Here is an 18,975-nt window from a genome sequence, read left to right on the forward strand (position 1 = left end):
GCCTAGAAGTGAGCATGATGGGGGCCATTTTAGAGGCTGCCTCCTACCCCCTGACTTGCTTGCAGTGCTCTAGAGCAGACAGCACAGTATTCAGGGATGGGGATGTGAAAGTGAGGCTGTCAGTCACCGAGGACCTGAAACGCATGGGCCTTCCACAGTCTGGGGAAGAAGATTTTCCTGATTTATCAGCCACCTTTGTAAAGACCTCTACTTCACAAGGACCCTCAGAGGCCGGCATGGCAGAGATGCTTGACCTCGTTTTTAGGGGTGCAAACTCAGGCTCAGAGAGGCTGAGGCACAGGATTCTGCTATCAGGAGCAGAAGGGACTCTCAGATGAAATGCTGACTGTAAGTGTGATGACAATCGAAGGTAGAGGAAGAAGGGTGTAAGGTTCTTGTGCTGCACCCAAGAGAAGGCAGCACATGACCAGCCCTGCTCTTGTCCAGCCCCTTCTGCCCCTGTGGCCTGTTCCTCACTTAGCCTTTACCTGCAAGCTGCTTGGAGCCACCTTTCTCAAAGTCTCTGTGAATCAGATGTGGGGCCTTTACTTAACCGTATTTCTAAGTTTGGTTCTCTCAATTTTAGTGACCAGGAGCAAAGCCCTGACCAGTGCCAAAGGTCGGCCCTGGCTAGACCGTGAATAGTCCATAAATGCCTGTGGATTCGAAATATGAGATAAAGGACATGTGTGCCAACTTTCTGGAAATGACACATGACTGACTTTGTGGCCACCTGGAAGTGTTCTTAGGTCAGCTCTACCCATCTTCCATATTGGGCCCCCACAAATGGCCATTATGGATGCCTTTCCTTGCCTCAAGATAACTGTTGTTGTCAGGTCTGGGTCTAGAGGGCTCCAAAGTCTGTTCACTTTCTAATCAATTGGTCTAAAAGATTCAGTTTGAAATAACAAAAGGAATGGATCATTGGGATAAATCAGATATGGGTGAACTTATCAAAGTTCAATAAACGTAAAAGTGATGAATTTTGAAGTCACATAATTAACTCAGGATTACATGAGCAATAACTGAGTAATTACACCTTTAATAATGCATTGAACTTGTCAGGAATACTTACTCATTCTGCTCAAATTTTTTAACAAGATAGCCTATAGCAAGTGACTGTAATTAGATATTGCCTCCGAAAACATCGACAGCTCCTAATTGATACCTTTTATTATAAAGCTGGATGCCAAACATTGCTGTTGAGTGGATTAAGGAATAATATTAGATGTGTTAGGATCATAATACCTACTTTCAAGAATCTCATGCAAGTGGAAAAAAAACTCCAGTTCGACCCATCAATCACCCACATAGCGTTGGTTCAAGTTTGCGCTGGTTTGCTTTAAATTACAAGCTGACAGCAATTGCTATTGCCAGGGCTGTCGGGAAAAGAAACTAGAGGCAGACATGGGTGGGGACGGAGACAGAGGCCCTCCCTGCTTCCCTCGTTCACGCACATGGCCAGGACAGATGGGGCTGCGAGAATGGAGATGGCGAAAGGTCTTCATATGGGGAGGACAAGGAGAGAATATATATATTTTTATCTTTTGATGACGATTTTTGTTTTCTCACTTCAAGGTTGATTTTCAGGGCTTTTATTTGTTGTTTTATATGTTCTCTACAGTTATTTGAGCTAGGACTCTGACTTTTATAAAGATAAGGGAGAAAGGCTGTGGTTTAGGGGTATCAGGGAGGTCCCCGACCCTATGCTCCAGCCCCACCATATCTTCTCTGTGCATTTTTCCCTGGACTCAGAATTCCTATTAAAAAGGAAGCCTTGAGAACCTTCTCAAGGAGGCAGATGCTGGAACTGGAGTCAAGGAGCGTGTGCACTGGCTCCGAACAGCAAGCACTTCCGAAGGCCCAGGAGAGGCAATTTCTTAGTGGTCAAGAGCCTGGGCCCTGCCTTGTTTGTATCCGGCTCTGCCAGGGTTCCCAGCTGGGGGAGATCAGGCAAGTACTGTGAGTGCTCTGCGCCTCAGTGTTCTGGTCTGTAAAACAGCCTTTCAGTCTGAAGCCCTGATGTTTGCTGGGCCATGACATGACTACAAATAAGAGAGCTTTGTACCAATGACTAAATATTTACAAGCTATACATCAAGATAGCAAACTCCTAAAGCAAACATTTTCTGTCCTCCCACTTTGACAGATACACTTTAGAAACAAAAATGTGTAGAGCTATGATGTTTCTAAGACTAAAAGACATGAAAATATGAAAGATGGCTGAATTTCATTATTACTGCATGGGTCTGGGTGTGCTGTTAGTAGAACAGAGATGTCAACTGAGTAATAAACTAAGGGCATATGTAATTCATAAGTTATTTTGTATTTATTCTGTAAAATTTATTTATTCTTTTGATTTCTCAGCAAAATCGTTAAGGAAGTTATTATAATCAGATTTTCACATAATTTGTGTTCTATTGGCAATAATGACCTAAATGATTATAACATAAAATGTAATTTATTCAAAGTGTGTATATATTTTCATATATTTATATTTCCTATTCATCAAAAATGCAAACTAAAGTCAGTGTTGGAAATGTAAATATAAGTGTAGAAAGTCAATGTAAAGCACAAGAAAATATTTTAGACATTTTCAAAAATGTTAGTATTGTAAAATATTGAAAAGTACTTATTAAAAGCAAAAGGCAAAATAAAAAGTTTATTTAAAAAAGCAAATAAACACAAATTAAAATGAATATTGTAATCATTTACTACTTTAATCATGAAGTATCAATATTTTACTAACATTTACACAGAGCTGCATTTTTAATTTATTGAAAATTTAATTAAAGTTTTGTAGAAAAATTTAAAAAATCACCACTTTGGGATTCAGTATTCATCTAGTTGTCTGTGTAACAAAATGGCATCATGCTTCGTGCATGTTATGTCTAGACTTCCATATATTCAAATTTCAGAGTAATACGAATTGCTTAACGTTGCAAATATTCCATAGCTGCTATGTGTGACTGTCGTGAATACTGTGCTGATTTGAGAATAACTTGAGAACACTAAATTGGAACATGAAAAGAAGCAAGAAAATGGATGCCAGTCACCACCAGGAAATGATCCTTTGTCATAGAAGAATCCATTGCGTTCATTCGGAGAGGAAAGATTTGACAAGCTTATTAATTTATCTTTTCTCTCCTCTCATACTCTCCCCAACTCCAGAGCATGTCCATCTCTGAAGACAGCAGCAGGACAACCCACGGACCCCAGGACACAGTCAACCACAGTCTTGCTGGGTTTCAAGGTCACCCATTGGACAAGAGCAGTCACAAGCAGTTCCTTAGGGTCTTAATAGTGTTAATCATGAGAGTGGCTATGGAGGGCACTGGTACCCATATGACAGAGGCACTGTGAGATATTAAAAATTGTTTTTAATAAATTTTTTATTTTAGAATAATTTTACGGAAAAATTGTGAAGACAATACAGAAAGTTCCTAGATATCCAGTTTGCCTTATATTTACTTATTTCATTTTTTATTGAAGCAACATTAGTTTATAAGTTTGCCCTATTTTTAACATCTTACATTAATGTGGTATCTTTGTTACAAGTGATGAACCAATGTTGGTACATTATTATTAACTGAAATCCATACTTTATCCAGATTTCCTCAGTTTTTCCCCAACATACCATTTCTCTTCCAGGATGCCGTCCAGAATACCACGTTATATTTAGTAGTCATGTCTCCCTAGGGTCCTCTTGCATGTGGCAGTTTCTTAGACTTTCTGTGCTTTTGATGGTCTAGAGAAATTTGAGATTTGAATTTTGAGACAGAACTGGGATTTGTCTTGCGTCTTTCTTGTGATTCTACAGGGCTTACAGATTTGGGGAAGAAGACCACAGAGGAGAAGGCCATGCTCATCGCGTCATGCCCGGGGGACAGACTATCCACAGCGCTTAACACTGCTGAGGTTGACCCCGGTCCCCTGGCCGAGGTGGTGTTTGTCCACTTTCTCCATGAGTAGTTACTCCTTTTCCCCCTTTCCATGCTGTGCTCTTTGGCAGGAAGTCACTATGTATGGCCGATACTTTAGGAGCAGGGAGTTCTGCCCCATCTCCCTGGGGGAAAAGCATCTGCAGAAATTACTTGGAATTCTTCTGCATGGGAGATTTTTCTCTTCACTTCCATTTATTTATTTGTTAAAATCATTTATTTGTATCAGTGTGGACTCACAGATATTTATCTTATATTTTGGGTTATCATGCAATACTACTTTAAAAAATCTTCTTGCTCAAATTCTTCCAGCTTTGGCCACTGGGAGCCCTTTCAGTTGACTCCTGTGTCCCTTCAACGTTCTCCCATCATTGTGGATTTTTTAACCTTTTTGAGCACTTCTTCACCTTATGGTACTATACGATGCTACAGGCTCGTCTTGAATATTTTGTGCTTCTGTTCTAGAATCAGCCATCTCCCCAAGGAACCACACCATGAGATTGTAACAAAACTATTTTTGTGTGTATGTTTGTGGAATGCAGTATCTCAAGCGCGGGGCCCAATGGCCGGCCCTCTCTTACCCAGGTCCACAACCAGCACTGGCCACCCTCCCTCCATCACGCAGATGAAGAGACAGTTAAAGGAGTGTGTGTGAGTGCTTGAAGCAGTTCCTGGCACACAGTAAAAACTCAACAAATGTTAGCTATTCTATACCTGTGTGCAATGTAAACTTCCCCAGGTCTGGCCAGTGAGTCCTGCTAACAGTGGCACCATTAGCAGTAGAAATGGGAGCCAATATTTGAGTTACATGCTACAATGTGGAAACATCCAGAGATGATGTCTGTGCTTCATTCCAGTGCAAACCTTTGAAACCTTGATGCATGCGGATTGCCCTGTAAGTAAAGATAAGTCTTGTGCTACCTATCCCATCTGGGATGGGCTGGCCAGTGCCTTTTATTGTCACCCTTCCCTATGTTAGAATGTCTTATCAACTGTCTTTGTTCTTTTGTTTTTTATTTTTTTTCCCTTTTTCTCCCCAAAGCCCTCTGGTCACAGCTGTATATTCTTCGTTGTGGGTCCTTCTAGTTGTGGCATGTGGGACGCTGCCTCAGCGTGGTTTGATGAGCAGTGTCATGTCCGCGCCCAGGATTCGAATCAACGAAACACTGGGCCGCCTGCTGCAGAGCGCGCGAACGTAACCACTTGGCCACGGGGCCGGCCCCAAGTGTCTTGTTCTATTCTACTCACATTGTTCTTATTTTCTCTGCCTCTACTCTGCACGCTTTATACTCTTGGTGGCTTCCTGCTGAAGCTGCTCCCCTCCCTCTGCTTTCTCCCAGCATTCACCTTGGGTAGTCAACCCCTGCTTTCTGGCTATAAACCTCCCATTATTTAGGGAGGAAGAAAGCTCTCTGCTGGAAGCCAAGGCAAAACACTCAAGGATGTGGCAGCTCCCTGGGGCTGCATCACAGTGACAGTGTGTCCAAGGCTTCCTGAGGCCCCTGGAAGTCCCACTTCAGTACTTTTCCATCTAACATCTTACTGCCCAATTCAGACATGATTTACAAAAAATTATTATGCTGCTGTCAGAAATATAAATATTTTGGAGGAGTTGGGTAAGTGAGATAAACGCATGGCACTGTAATATAAGGAGTTATACAGTGGCTGTCAAATTGCTGTTGGGGATGAGGAATTCTGGAGGATACGGGGAAGGAGAGAGAAGGAGGAAGATGAGAAGCCCTGACCCAGTAGAGTTGCAGAGCTATAAGGGAGTGGATGCCGGAACCAGATGGCTGGGCTGGAATCCCAGCTCTGCCACCTGTAAACCATGTGACCTTGGGAAAGTTCAATGACTCTACGCTTCAGTTCCCTCATCTGTAAAATGGACATCATAATATACCTACATCAGAAGTCTGTTCTGAGGATAAAAATGAGCTAATATGCTCAAATGACTTAAAACAGAGACTGGCGCATATGTAGGGCCATGTAAAGTGGTTTCATTATTACTAGGTGCCATGCACTGAGCCAAGGACCTTCATGGAATAGCTCATTTTGCCTTTTATGCAACCCTGGCAGGGCTACCTAACCTACATTTTAAAGACAAACTCAGACAAGGAAAGTCTGGAAATCAAGGATGCTTGTGTATTGGTAGGAATGAACTTGGCATAAATGAAGACAAAGAGAACAATTTGGGCAGGCAGAAGGACAATATTAGGTAATTCAGAGCTGTAATATGCTGAGGTTTGGAGGGTTGGGGAGAAAGATCTTAAACAACGGGATGCAGTGACAAAGACTGCCTGGGGCAGCATCCCCCTTTTTCCACCCACTATGTGACCTTGGGTGAGTAACTTATGTACCTTGAGCTTCAATTCCCTCATCTGTAAAGACCTACTTTCCAGGTACACTGTGTGTTTAAATGCACTCACATGTGGAAAAGATTTATCTTTATACATTTTTACATGTATGTCTTTATACACGCTAAAAGCATTCATCCGGTTTATACTATGTTTGTTTAATTCTAAGGTGCTGTTATTTGTAGCACCTACCATCAATTTCACATCAGTTCTTTAGATGCCAGAGAAATATTGCTCTTTAAATGCAAATGTTAAATATAAAATGAATCCTCAGAACAGGAATGATCAAATATAAAATGAAAGTCCTTCTTAGAGTGGAGAAATGAAACAATAGAATCTCATTAAGCATCTTTCTCTCTCTCCTCCATCTCTTCTGCTAACCTCTCCTTCTAGATTACGACCTACTCCCTGGGGCCTAACCCACAGCCCTGGGCTTGCCCAGACTCTGCCTGTGGTGGCCCCCACGGCAAGCCTGAAGGAGGGAGTGGGGTCTCAGAATGGTGCTTCAGTGGACTTCCGGCTCCAGGGAGGTATAAACTGCCTTAGGGCGTGTACAAATTCCTCAGCTTTGAAGAAGTGCGGAGTTAAACATCATCAAATCATTAAACAGGACACCGAGGGGAGTGGATATGCAGAGAAGCAAAGCTAATTTGGGCTCTCAGGTGACTAACTCAGGATTGCCCACTTAAACTCTGACCCTTTAATTCATATAAATATGTTCTGGATCCTAGAGAAGACTTTTATTTCCCCTTCAAAGTCTGGTCTTCTCGGATGGCCAGGGAGGAGGGTTGGGGGAGCCCCTGCAGAGTGGATCTCATCACCCGGAAACGCTCCAGTAATGACATGCAGGGCAAAGGGCTCTTTTGGTGAGAGTACAGATTATCAGCTACCTCTGGGAACGCCTTGCCAGCCTCTGATTTTAATGGATTTCAAGACAGCTCTCTCATGCCAGGACACCCTGAGATAAGATTAGATCAGTGATTCTCAAAAGGGGGGATTTTGCTCCCTTACACTGCCCAAGGGGACATTTGGAAAAATTTGGAGATAATTTTTATTGTCTCAACTTGGGGGGCTACTGGTACCCGGTGGGTAGAGGCCAGGAGTGCGTAGGCCAGCCCTCAACAGAGAACTATCCAGCCCCAAATGTCAGTAGAGCTGAGATTGAGAGACTCTGCATTAGACTAACAGAAGGTGACCTCTGGTCAGGCCCCTCTTCCTGAACGTAGAGGGACACTGAATGCCCCCCACTTCCTTTGCCTCCAATTTCTGACCCTGACAAAATGTGGAGAAATGGTATCTGGGTGTTGGAGTCAGGACACCTTGCCTTGAAGTTACAGGACTCTGGGAAAGTCACTCCACAATTCTAAGTCTCAGTTTTCTCCTCTGTAAAGTGGGGACAACAACAGTCATTGTGGGGATGCTGTGTGGAATTTAATCCTTATGTGGCAATAAGTGCTCCATAAAAGTCCACTGTTAGGCTTGTCCCAGGACTGAAGCATCTTTATTTTGAAAAAGTTGGGGTTTAGGTTATGCAGTCAGCCTGAATTTACTTCCCAAGTTGATGTAGACATTTTGCAAGGTGAGGACTTTCAAACTGCAGGCTCCTTACTCTGTCACCCGTCCTGCTGCCCTTCCTCAGGCTTCGTTTTCTTTCACCAAGCATGTTGCAATAGACGGGACCTCCAGCCTTCCTGTTTTAATCGGAATCTATGCCAGAGTGAGGTATTGAAAGTGATAATCTGAGCAGATTACTCTCATGCTGAATCCTGCCACAGGCCCCAGTGCCTGGCTGCAGAGTAAAATTCTTATTTGTTATCCCACCCTCAAGGCCCCATGCCCTAAATTCTTCCATTTACTTTGCCCCACCTTCACTACACTCCCTTTATACTATTTCCCTAATATACTGGTCCATGCCTTCGCTCTAAGCCTTTTTTATGATATTTCCTCTGTCTGGAGTGTCCCACCCCCTTTTTAATTGTCCCAGGAAATATTTATTTCCCATAATTCAGGCCGGGGGTCCCTCAGCTGAGAATCCATCCCCAAAGTCCAAAGTGGTCCAGGCTTCCTCCACTTGCACGCCCATGGCACAGAGGACCTGCTGTTAGTCCACCAAATTCCTTCGTGTGTTGGATTTGGGGAAAAATATCTGTTTCATCCACTGATCTTTTCAGAAAAACATTCTCCTTGAAAGAAACTGTTGAAACCAGGCTCTTCTATGCCTCTAATTGTATCAGGGGCTTGTTACAGCTACGAGACTTCCCAAATCTCCAGCCTTATCGTCCTGGGGCTAAGAAACCAAACCCAGCTTGCTCCTTCCTAGCTCTGTGACCCTGAGTGAGTTACCTAACCTCTCAGAGCCTTAGTTTGTTTTTCTGTAAAAGTGGAGTGATAATATCAGCCCCCTAGGTTTCTTTGTGCAGACTAAATGAGACAGTTTACGTGAGGAAATCAGCGTGGTGCAATGCTCATTGATAACTATTGCTGCGGGTACCGTTCTCCACCTCTCAGGGAGTACGCATGACCACAGCATCCACACTCACTTGGGAGGCAGGGTGAACCAGAGATCTTGAGGTGGGATCTTAAACAATAATTTTGCTAGGGTCGAGTCATGCCAGGCTCGACTGCCTTGGCCCAGGAGCACGTGTGTCCACGTGTGCATATACATGTTTACATGCATGTTTACATGTATGCACATGTGTGCATGCATGGGCATGCGCACATGCATATGCGTGTCTGTGCGCATATGTACGTGTGTGCATGCACGAGTGCATGTGTGTATATGCATGTGTATGTATGTACGTGTGTGCGTGTATGTGTGCATATGTATGTGCGCGTGCATGTGTATCTGTGTGTATATGTACGTGTGTGTGCATACACATGTATGTGTGTGTTTATGGTGGATGATGAGGAGTCAGTAATTGGGTAGCACCATTCAGATTCAGAAGCAGGATTCAGCTATTGGCTTCTCTCTGACAACTGGGAAAAGCTCTGAACCCATCAAAGCCAGGACAGGGTCTCTAAGTAAGGAGTGACAGTGGGGTGCGAGCTGCCCCCCGGGGGCTGGGTCATGCAGGGAGGCAGCACAGGGGTACCGTGGAAGGTCTGTGAGCAGCTGAGAAGCATTAAAGCCCTTTGGGGAAAAACCTCAGGAAGCAAAGGAAAAACAAGCCAAGTGGGTCTAACTTATTCACCCTGGAGCCAGAAAAATTTGCCTCAGGGGAGGGGTGGGTAAAGGAAGGTTTTCTGTGTCGAGCTCTCCACTCAAGACCTATCCTGACTCACAATCTCAGTCCCTCAGGGTCTGTGCATGGGGCAGCCTTTCAGCTCTGCCCTGAGCTCAGCCGCTGCTCAGCCGTGTCCTTGGGGAGGAGTCCCTTCCCCTCTCTGGTCTCAGTGTCTGCATCTCCACAGTGAGGCCATGGCTCTGTGCATCTGTGGATCTGATTCTGGATGTTTCCATGTTTGCTGCTTGGGGTCTGGGACAGGCCTTATATCACGTGGCCATGTTGCCGGGGATGGGCATCTCTTCTCGGGCCTGTGGCTCTGCCCCAGTTTCCTGCACCCTCTGTCCTTCGAGGAAGCCACATGAGGTCCGGTGTCACCCAGCATCTGCCCCCTCAATCTGCTTGCCCCCTGTGACCTGCTCCTGGTTTATTTCAGGAAAGCATCAATTTAATGTAGTGGTTCAATGGATAAATATTGGGGTCAGGCGTGCAGAGTTCCCAGCGACGTGTCCTTGGGCAAAGAATGTAGTTTCTGTAAAATTGAGTATCTTTAGCATCAGGTGGGGATGATAACGACCTTTCCTTCACAAGGTGGATGCAACAGTGACAGGTGAGAATGCTAGCCGAGCACTTAACTCAGTACCCAGCCCAATGTAGTTGCTCAGGAACAGAGTGTTTAAATAAATGACTGTGTCTGGGTTTAGCCCTTTCCAGATTGCTGGCATTATGCATTCGAAAGCCAGTTCAATTTCCTTCTTCTCGACTGGCCTGTAAGATCTTTGGGGGATACGCCAGCGTCTTATTCCACTACCTCTCAGTGCTCGACACATAGTAGCTGCTCCAGACTTAGCAATGTCCCTCCTCCTTTCACACAGTTAACTGAGCCTTTACCAGTGATCCCTGTGGCTGTGGACTAAGATTCAAGTGGTCCTGGGGGGCAGGAAGGCCATGGTGGGGTCCTTTCAGCTCCATGGAGCAGGGACTGCCACACCCTCTCCACATCCGTGGGCCGGGGAAGGGGGGCCTTATCCGGTCATTCCACCTGCTTCCAGAGCACATTCCTCTGAGTCCCCTCCAAGTTCCAGGGAGCATGTCATGTGACAGGACTGAGGACCTGGGGCACACCTGGTTTCCAGCACCATGGCAGTGTCCACATCCCAGTGAGCCTGTTGGACGTGGCTGGCAGAGTGATTGGGGTGGAGGGAAGTAATGGAAGTGCCACACACTAACGGAGCTAGAGTGGGAGCAGGGATGCTCAGGGAATAGAGTGGCCTGTGAGTCTCAGAGAATCAAGTGATGAACAGACCAGGATGGAGACGCAGTCACCAAGAACACTAATAGCTCTGGGCCAGCTTGGATGCTTAGAGAAATAGACACCAAGAGGGGACCAGACATGCAAGAGACTTATTGGGGGAACCTGTGTGCAGGAAAAGGGAAGAAAGTAAAATTAGGCAAGGAGGGTCTTCAGACCATGATGCTGGTCTCTGGCCAGGCCATTGGGGAGTTTCAGTGCTCAAGTTGGCCATTGGAGGTGCCCTGGGTAGGGCAGGACTGGCCCCTGATACTCCCTGCTGTGTGTCATTGGCTGGGAGCAGCCTGGGAAGCTGGGCCTGACATTAACCACCTGAAGGACTCAAAGGTGTGGCAGCTGGAGGCTGTCCATCATGCATGCTCCCTGCAGCAGGTTCCCACGAAGGGAGATCTGAGCAGGGCAGCTCCATGGCTGCCACAACGACTGAGATGATTTCTTTCCAGACGCCCCAATCATGAAAGTGTCTGTGACAAAGCCAGTGGTCTCACTTTCCAACAGACACACACACTCACACATTTACTCACTATGTACACATAAGTACACAGACAAGCATAAACAATGCACACACAGATTCATATCATATACAGTCATGAGCCACATAACAATATTTCAGTCAACAGTGGACTGCATATACAACGGTGGTCCCAGAAGATTCGTACCATAGAGCCTAGGTGTGTAGTGGGCTACACCATCTAGCTTTGTGGAAGTATACTCTGTGATGGTCACGTATCACTTAACAATGCATTTCTCAGAACGCAGCCCCATCATTAAGCGACACATGACTGGAGTGTATCATGGAATGAGCACTGAACTAGATTCTAAAGTCTGCTATGGACAAGATACATGACCTTGGAAAAAATTCCCTCTCCATAAACTTAATCCTTTTCAACTGCAAAATTATAGGCACCACTCAGATGCCTTTTGATGCTAACATTTTACGAGTTTATGAATTGCTCCTACAACCGAAAGCAGGAGAGGCAGACAATATCAGTGAGTCGTCCCAGCAAGGAAGACCACGGGCACGCTCATTCATTTAGCTCACATTTATTGAGCATCCAGAGGCTGCTGGTGCTTCTGGTGGTTGGTGGACAAACGATGTGGTTCTTGCCCTTGAGCAATATTCAAGTGGAGATACAGGGAGAAAAAGAAGGAAGGAAATAAACAATGGCAGACGCTTGTAGGGGATAAGCAAGATTCAGTGTCAGAGAACAGTCTGGAATGAGGACTGCTGAGAGATTCCACACACTGTTCATTTGTCCCATGTGAAGGGCAATTTATCCATTCTACACATATTTATAGATCACTTACTGCGTGCCAGGCACGGTGCTATTTGTTAGGTTAAGTGAGTTCTTAGTCAAGACCATGGACAAAGGCCTTCCTTCTGGATGTTTTCCCAGACCCGCTTGGCTCTTGGTTAAAATGGAACTTGTCATAAACTGGTTGGTGCATCTCTTGTTAACTAAAGAATTCCACAGCCCAAGTTCTTTGTGTTTTATCTTTGTCTGTGAAAAAATGGCACTGTGAAGCGGTCGAATGAAGAGTCTTCGGCAGAGTTAGGGGACCACTGCTTTTTCCCAGCCCTGCTGTGAACTAGTTCTGCCTCCTTGGGCAGCTTCATCCATCTATCTGGTTCTCCGTTCTCTCTGTGTGAGGGGGAGATGGAACGACTGCCGAGATCTCTTCCAGCTCCCAGGTAATTGCACAGAAGTGTTGACTTTTCTGTGGAATTCAAACAAGTCTGTTGGTTTTATCAATTCATGAGTTTCTATTTTACTAAAGATTTGATATTTTCTTTAAAGCAGCAACGACAACAATTGTACTGAGCCCCAACCCATTCCTCCCATGAGGTTATTTTTAAACAAAATCTACGTTCGATTCCTCCCTCTACCACATTCTAGCTATGTGGCCTTGGGCACTCTACCTGCACCTTCCGAGTCTCGGTTTTCTCATTGGGAAAAAACAGTTTCCAGGCATTTCCTTCGTTCTGTGCTTTATCTCCTAGAAGGTGTTTTGTCTTGTTTTGGAAATCCAAGGAGAGGTTCTGACAAGAGCCAGCAAGTCCAGCTGTTTCTGGGTTCTGATGGAATGGGGTTGCCTCGCTGGGCATCTTTCTCTTGCTTTGGCATTTTAAGACCCTGAGGTTGCAGGAAAATAGGGTGACTTTTGCTAAACAGCTGCAACTCGGCAGTTGTGTTGGAGGTCATGGTGCTCCGTCACAGGCGGCGGTAATGCGTTTATTTATCACTGCCGATGGTCCACACTCCCCCTTCCCTTCAGTTTGTTCTGCCCAAGGCCGTTGGTGTCCGACAGAGATCAACAGTGTTTCTACGGAGATGAAGCAGCTCGTCAAAACCTGAATTAGATGTTAAATCTTTTTGAAGTGGGGAGGAGGGAAGGGGAGGGAAGAATCAGATTGTGCTAAGAATTTATCCTGTGTTGCTTCCTGTGACATAATGTCTCCAGAAAGATTTGTTACCCGGCAAGTTGCAAACTGCTGTTTCAGGCTGATAGGTGGTGCCAATTCATTTTGATGAATTCTGCCAGTCAGAAAAGTATTTTTCCCTCCTCTCATTCGCTGGGGCTGGTTGAAAATGGACGACGGTTTTAAGAGCTGGGATGGCAGACACTGGCCTGCCTGGGATATGTGCAATCAAAGATGCTTTGATATGTACTTGGTGCTGCAAAGACAAGTTAGCCAGAGAAGATCAGGCCAGAAATGGTCTGCCCTTGGCCCCCAGCCCCCAGGCCATGTTCTCAGCTGCCGTTTTTCCCAGTTCTTCCTATTCCCCCATTGACACCCCCCCACCCCTATTCAGAATCCACCCCTCTCCCCTGCTCAACTTTCAAACAGCCTTAATATCCCATCCCAGATAGGCTGGAAGGAAGCACAACCGACCAGACTCAGGAGTCAGATGGATCTGGGCACACATTCTGCTTCCATCCCTAATGGGCTGACCTGGACAAATTATATTATCTCTATGACCCCCAGGGTCTTCGTCTATAAACTGGAAGGAAACACAGTACAGGTCTACCTCGCTATGCGGGCTCTCACTATCCAAACTCTAGCTGCCCAAATACGGGAACCAAACAAATTCAGATACACTTTTGAACAAATTCCTTGCTATCTGAACTCTTGATACTCATTCTCTGAAACTTACGAACAAAACAGGAATGTTCCTCATCATCCTCACTCACTCTCCACACGTGGGATCCAAATACACTCGGACTTTGAAGTGTACTTGTACTGGTTTCTTAAGTTTCGTGTGAAACAGTGTCATTAAAGTAGTTAGGACGATTTTGTACTAACAGTGAGTGCTCCATAAATGCTCATGAGGATGCTGACAATGAGATGACCCTGAAATGGAGAATGGCGTTGCTTTGTCACTCACATGTTCCTGAATTTCCTTGGAACTATAACCCCTTGGCAACTCAGCCCCTGCCGGGTCTCTGCTCATTTCGGAGGTCTTTCTTAGATCCAGTGCCCTCTCTTGCCCTTGCCAGTCACCAGACAAGTTGCAGACCACCCCCTTGACCCTTGGGACTATACCATGGACCCACACTGACCATTCCCAGGCCTGCAATGCATCTTTGGATTCATCCTCTTGCTTCTAGAGGTGCCTCGTCTTTCAGCCTTTGCAGCTGGAACATCTCCTCCCATCTCTGGCTCAGGCTGTTCGCAGCTCATTCTTCCTAGGGTGTAACGTCCCACAAGTCCAAATATGATTGTCGAATCCAACTGGGCATTTCAGGGTTAGCGACAGCCACGTGGGTTTTATTATATTCCTTTTGTTTCTTACTCTCAGCCAACTGTCTCCTCCTTGTCTTGTCTTTGGCTCAGCTTTTTCCTGTTAACGTAGAAGTTTGTTTATCTCTCTGAGGTTGGCATCCTTGACATCTCTTGCTAACCAAACCCAAGGCCTTGGACCCTGTAGAAAGCTGGAAAGCTGGAGCTGCCCTCATTGGTTCAGGCAGTCAATCCTGGTGGGGCTCACCATCCACTTTAACTCCGCCCCACTTCTGGACACCTCCTTGTCTCTCTTGCTGGTGCCCAGCTTCCTCCTCTCAGTCTTGCAGCTTTGGATCAACCACTTCTGGCGTTTGCTTTCCCCAAGGAAGCATCTCTCAGGCTGCCCTCCTTGACTTTACGCACAAGGTCCTGGCCTTTGACCCAAGCTGCCTTTGGTTACCACCAGCGGATATCGCTGCAGTCTGGTCCTGCTGTGTGCTGCGGGTGGCCTAGCATTTGGTTTTCAGGTTTTCAGGTTTATGACACTCCTGTGGAAATATTCTGTCAGAGGGATTCATCCTTCTTCTGCATGTTGCCTCCATCCATCTCCACCTCAGTCTGGGGTCCCGTCCATTTGTGGAATCCGTGGACTCTTGAAAATGTCCTTTAGACAGAAGGACGTGTGGAAAGAGCTCTGGGATCTTTCCTGACTTTGGCTGCAAGTTTCAAGCAGGTTTCTCTCCTCTATCCAAGGAGGGTGAGCCATCCTCATGATACCTATGCATTTTTCCAGGTTCTCTGTCCTCTTCTGGGTTCCTTTTTGGGCATCTCTCTTGGAGAAGATGGGGAAGGGTGAGAGGAAGACTACAGGAGGGGCCTCCTGCTTTAGTAGGTTATGAGGGGAATGAATGACTCCAGAAGCCTCTACCCTCATCAGGCAACGCCACCAGTAACCCGCTCCCTTGTCCTTCCACACTCAGCAGAGGCTGAGGCAGGATGGTCCAGCACCCATACCATCATCTGGGTTCCCAGTCTCCCCCGCTTTCCCAAACCATACCACGCTCAGAAGCTGCCTTTCTGAGGAGATGCTTAAGCCAAGCTGGAACCTTCACTGAGCAAATTTTCAGTGCCGCAGTGACTGGTAACAAACATCATCAGAAGACACCCTGGGCACCCCCTGAGGGAATACAGACAGAGATCTTTGCTTGTACAGCCCCAGGGTCCAGGGAGCTGAGCAGAAATGTGGACCTGGAGCCCAGTGGTGTGTGAATGTGACACCCAAGGATGTTGCTCATCAGCTGGATGGGAAGGGGGACACCTCTTTGGAGGTCTTGTGAATATCCCCACATAGTCATGAATTCTCCAAGGACCCTGCCCCCACAAATCTGAGCCACCTCTATGGCAGCTGTAGGACACTTACTGGAACAATGGATATTCTTTGTGGACAGACACTTGTCTGGGGTGAAAGTGTGTGTCCCCATCTTCAGGGTTCTGCTTGTCATAGAGCAGCTTAGGGATCCGGCTTAAGTCCTGGGTGCACGGCATTAACCACTTAGCTTCTATTTAGTGAGGAGGAAGAGAAAGAAGTGGGGAGATATGAGGGAGAGTTACTCAAGGTGTGTTACTTGGAGCATTCACATCAGAATCACCTGCTCCGATTCTGATTCAGTCTATCTGTAAGGATCCCAGGAATATGAATTTTAATAAGCTCCCTGAGCAGTTCTTCGTGCAGAGTGAAAGTCAAAAATCAAAGGTATAAAGGACTTTAGTATTTGACATACTTGTCCTTCATGAGCGGCTCCTGTGAAGGAGAGACAACAAAGCACAATGGGCAACTTCATGGACTCTCGTGTTTGAATCCCAGGTCTGCCTCTTGTCCATATGTGACCTTGGGCAAACTGCCTTGTGCTCCTGCTTCTCCCCATGCTTGATTCTCCATCTGTAAAGTGGGGATGTTGATATCAGTGCCCAACTCATGGGTTGTTGAGGATTAAATAGTTTATATGTATAAAACACTTAGGGGACTGCCACATGTTAAGTGTTTATTAAAAAACGATGAACTGGGGCTGGCCCCGTGGCCGAGTGGTTAAGTTCGCGCGCTCCGCTGCAGGCGGCCCAGTGTTTCGTCGGTTCGAATCCTGGGCGCGGACATGGCACTGCTCGTCAGACCACGCTGAGGCAGCGTCCCACATGCCACAACTAGAGGAACCCACAACGAAGAATACACAACTATGTACCGGGGGGCTTTGGGGAGAAAAAGGAAAAAATAAAATCTTTAAAAAAAAAAAAAAAAAAAAAAAAAAAAGAGATTAGTTAGTGAAAAAAAAAAAAAAAAAAAAAAAAAAAAAACGTGAACAGATCCAGCACAGCAATAAGTACTTTGCCAGTAGCCTTGTTGGAGGCATGGACCATGGGCTCCCTGGTGGGGCGGTGTGAGGGCTCCAGGTGGGCTTGTTGGGCCTGGAAATGAATGAAGACCACTGTCTGCCTCAGCGGGTCTGCACCACCAGGGGCGATGAGGATGGGGCTGTGCCAGCAGGAAAGACCCCCATATACCCCTCTGACTAGACCTTCCCGATGGATTCTCAGCTACTTTTCACCTCCCGTACTATGTGGAAATTTCTGGAATTCTGCTACACAGCAAGAAAGTCAATGTGGTCTGGAGTACCAACAGAAGCTCTCTCTGTGCTCACCCGTACATTTCTGTTATATTAATTCTGAATAGGCCACCTTCTTGCCTTCATGGGGGCAGCCTGTGAGGTCCTCTCCTACAAGCGTCCAAAACTGGGGGCAGGGTCAAAACTTCTCAGCTTCCCAACTTCCCCACTTGGACCTTGGTGCAGAAAGGAAAAGGAAGAATGCCCATCTCCCACGGCCCACTATCCTTTCTTCCACAATCCTCTGAAGTCTAAGCAGCAGCTCTCCTCCTTCTTTATCTCTAATTCCTAAGAGAAGAATGAGCTCCAGGTGATTCTGATGCATGCTTATGTTTAAGAACCAATGGCATAGATAAAGGGTCAGCAAACTTGTCTGTAAAGGGCCAGATAGTAAATATTTTAGTCTTTGCAGCCATACATTCAGTCTCTGTCACACTCAGCTCTGCCATCGTAGTGCAAAAGCAGCCATAGACAATGTGTAAGTGAATGGGTGTGGCTGTGTTCCTCTAAAGCTGCACTTTATAACAACGGGCGGGCAGGCTACAGTTTGTCAATCTCCGGTAAGGCACATGGAGGATCACAATTTCTTCCCTTAAGGGAAGTGCCCCCTCCGCCAGAAGATTTTCGTTCACTTCTTCATTTGTTCAATAATTCATTCATTTTATTTTTTTTTGCATTGTATGAAGGACCTCTGCCTGCCAGGAACTCTGCTAAAAACATGGGTTGTGGCAGTAAACGAGAGAGACACCATCCCTCTATCATGGAACTTAAAGTTTAATGGGAGATGTAAAAAAACAATTCACAAATAACTACTATAATAAATGCGTGACACAAAGGACAGAGAATTGGAAGAATTATAGGGTGACCTAATCAAGTCTGGGGAGGGTGGGAAAGACTTTTCAGAGGAGTTCTCCTTTAAGACGGAATCCTGAAGATGGTAACAAGGTGTCTGATAATTTTGTAAGGACTTTGTACTCATAACTCATTTCACCCTTAAATAATGCAGTGAAGTAGACACTGTTTTTATTCCTGGCTCACAGAGCAAGAGATTGAGGCCCAAAAAGGATGAATAGTGTGCCCCTGGATTTGAGCCCAGGAGGCTGGGGTCTAGAGGCTGTGTTCTCAACCACAGCTCTATATGAACTAGGTAATAGGAAGGAGAAGAACCTTCTAGGCAAAGACAACAGTTTACAGTCTAGTGGGATCAACAGTCCCTAATTTAATAATTTCATTTTGGGAAGCCTCTTATAATCTGGACATCAAGTTAAGCATCAAGGATGCAGCTGGAAAGAAGTCAGAAAGACTTCTTGCTTTCATGGAACTTACAGATGAAAGCAAAAGACAGACATCACTGAAAACTAGGAGAGATAGGCAAGGGGGGGGGGGCGTATCCCTTGATATACAGAGTTTAGGGGATGGTCTGAGGCATCGTTCAATATTGAACTGAAGAAAGAGAGATTAAGACTGAATCTCTCCTCTTGACTCTCCTGTCCAATGACGTCGCTAGGGCTCTTGTCGATTAAATCCAATTGCTGGCCACCAATAGCTGGAGAAGAACTCTCCAATAAGGCATGTTTACCTACAGGCACTCTCCAATGTAGAACTATTTTATATACACATATGTGCAATGTTTCACCGTGTAGGGAAGAGAAAGATAACTCCTAGTTGGCATGGGGTAACCGTGTTAGTGATTTGTTAATAAAGCAAAGTGCATCCTCACTTAACACCCTATCCCAAAATACGACATTCTAGACTAATTAA

The sequence above is a fragment of the Equus przewalskii genome, chromosome 21 (assembly GCF_037783145.1).
Source record: "Equus przewalskii isolate Varuska chromosome 21, EquPr2, whole genome shotgun sequence".
In the NCBI taxonomy this organism is placed as follows: Eukaryota; Metazoa; Chordata; class Mammalia; order Perissodactyla; family Equidae; genus Equus; species Equus przewalskii.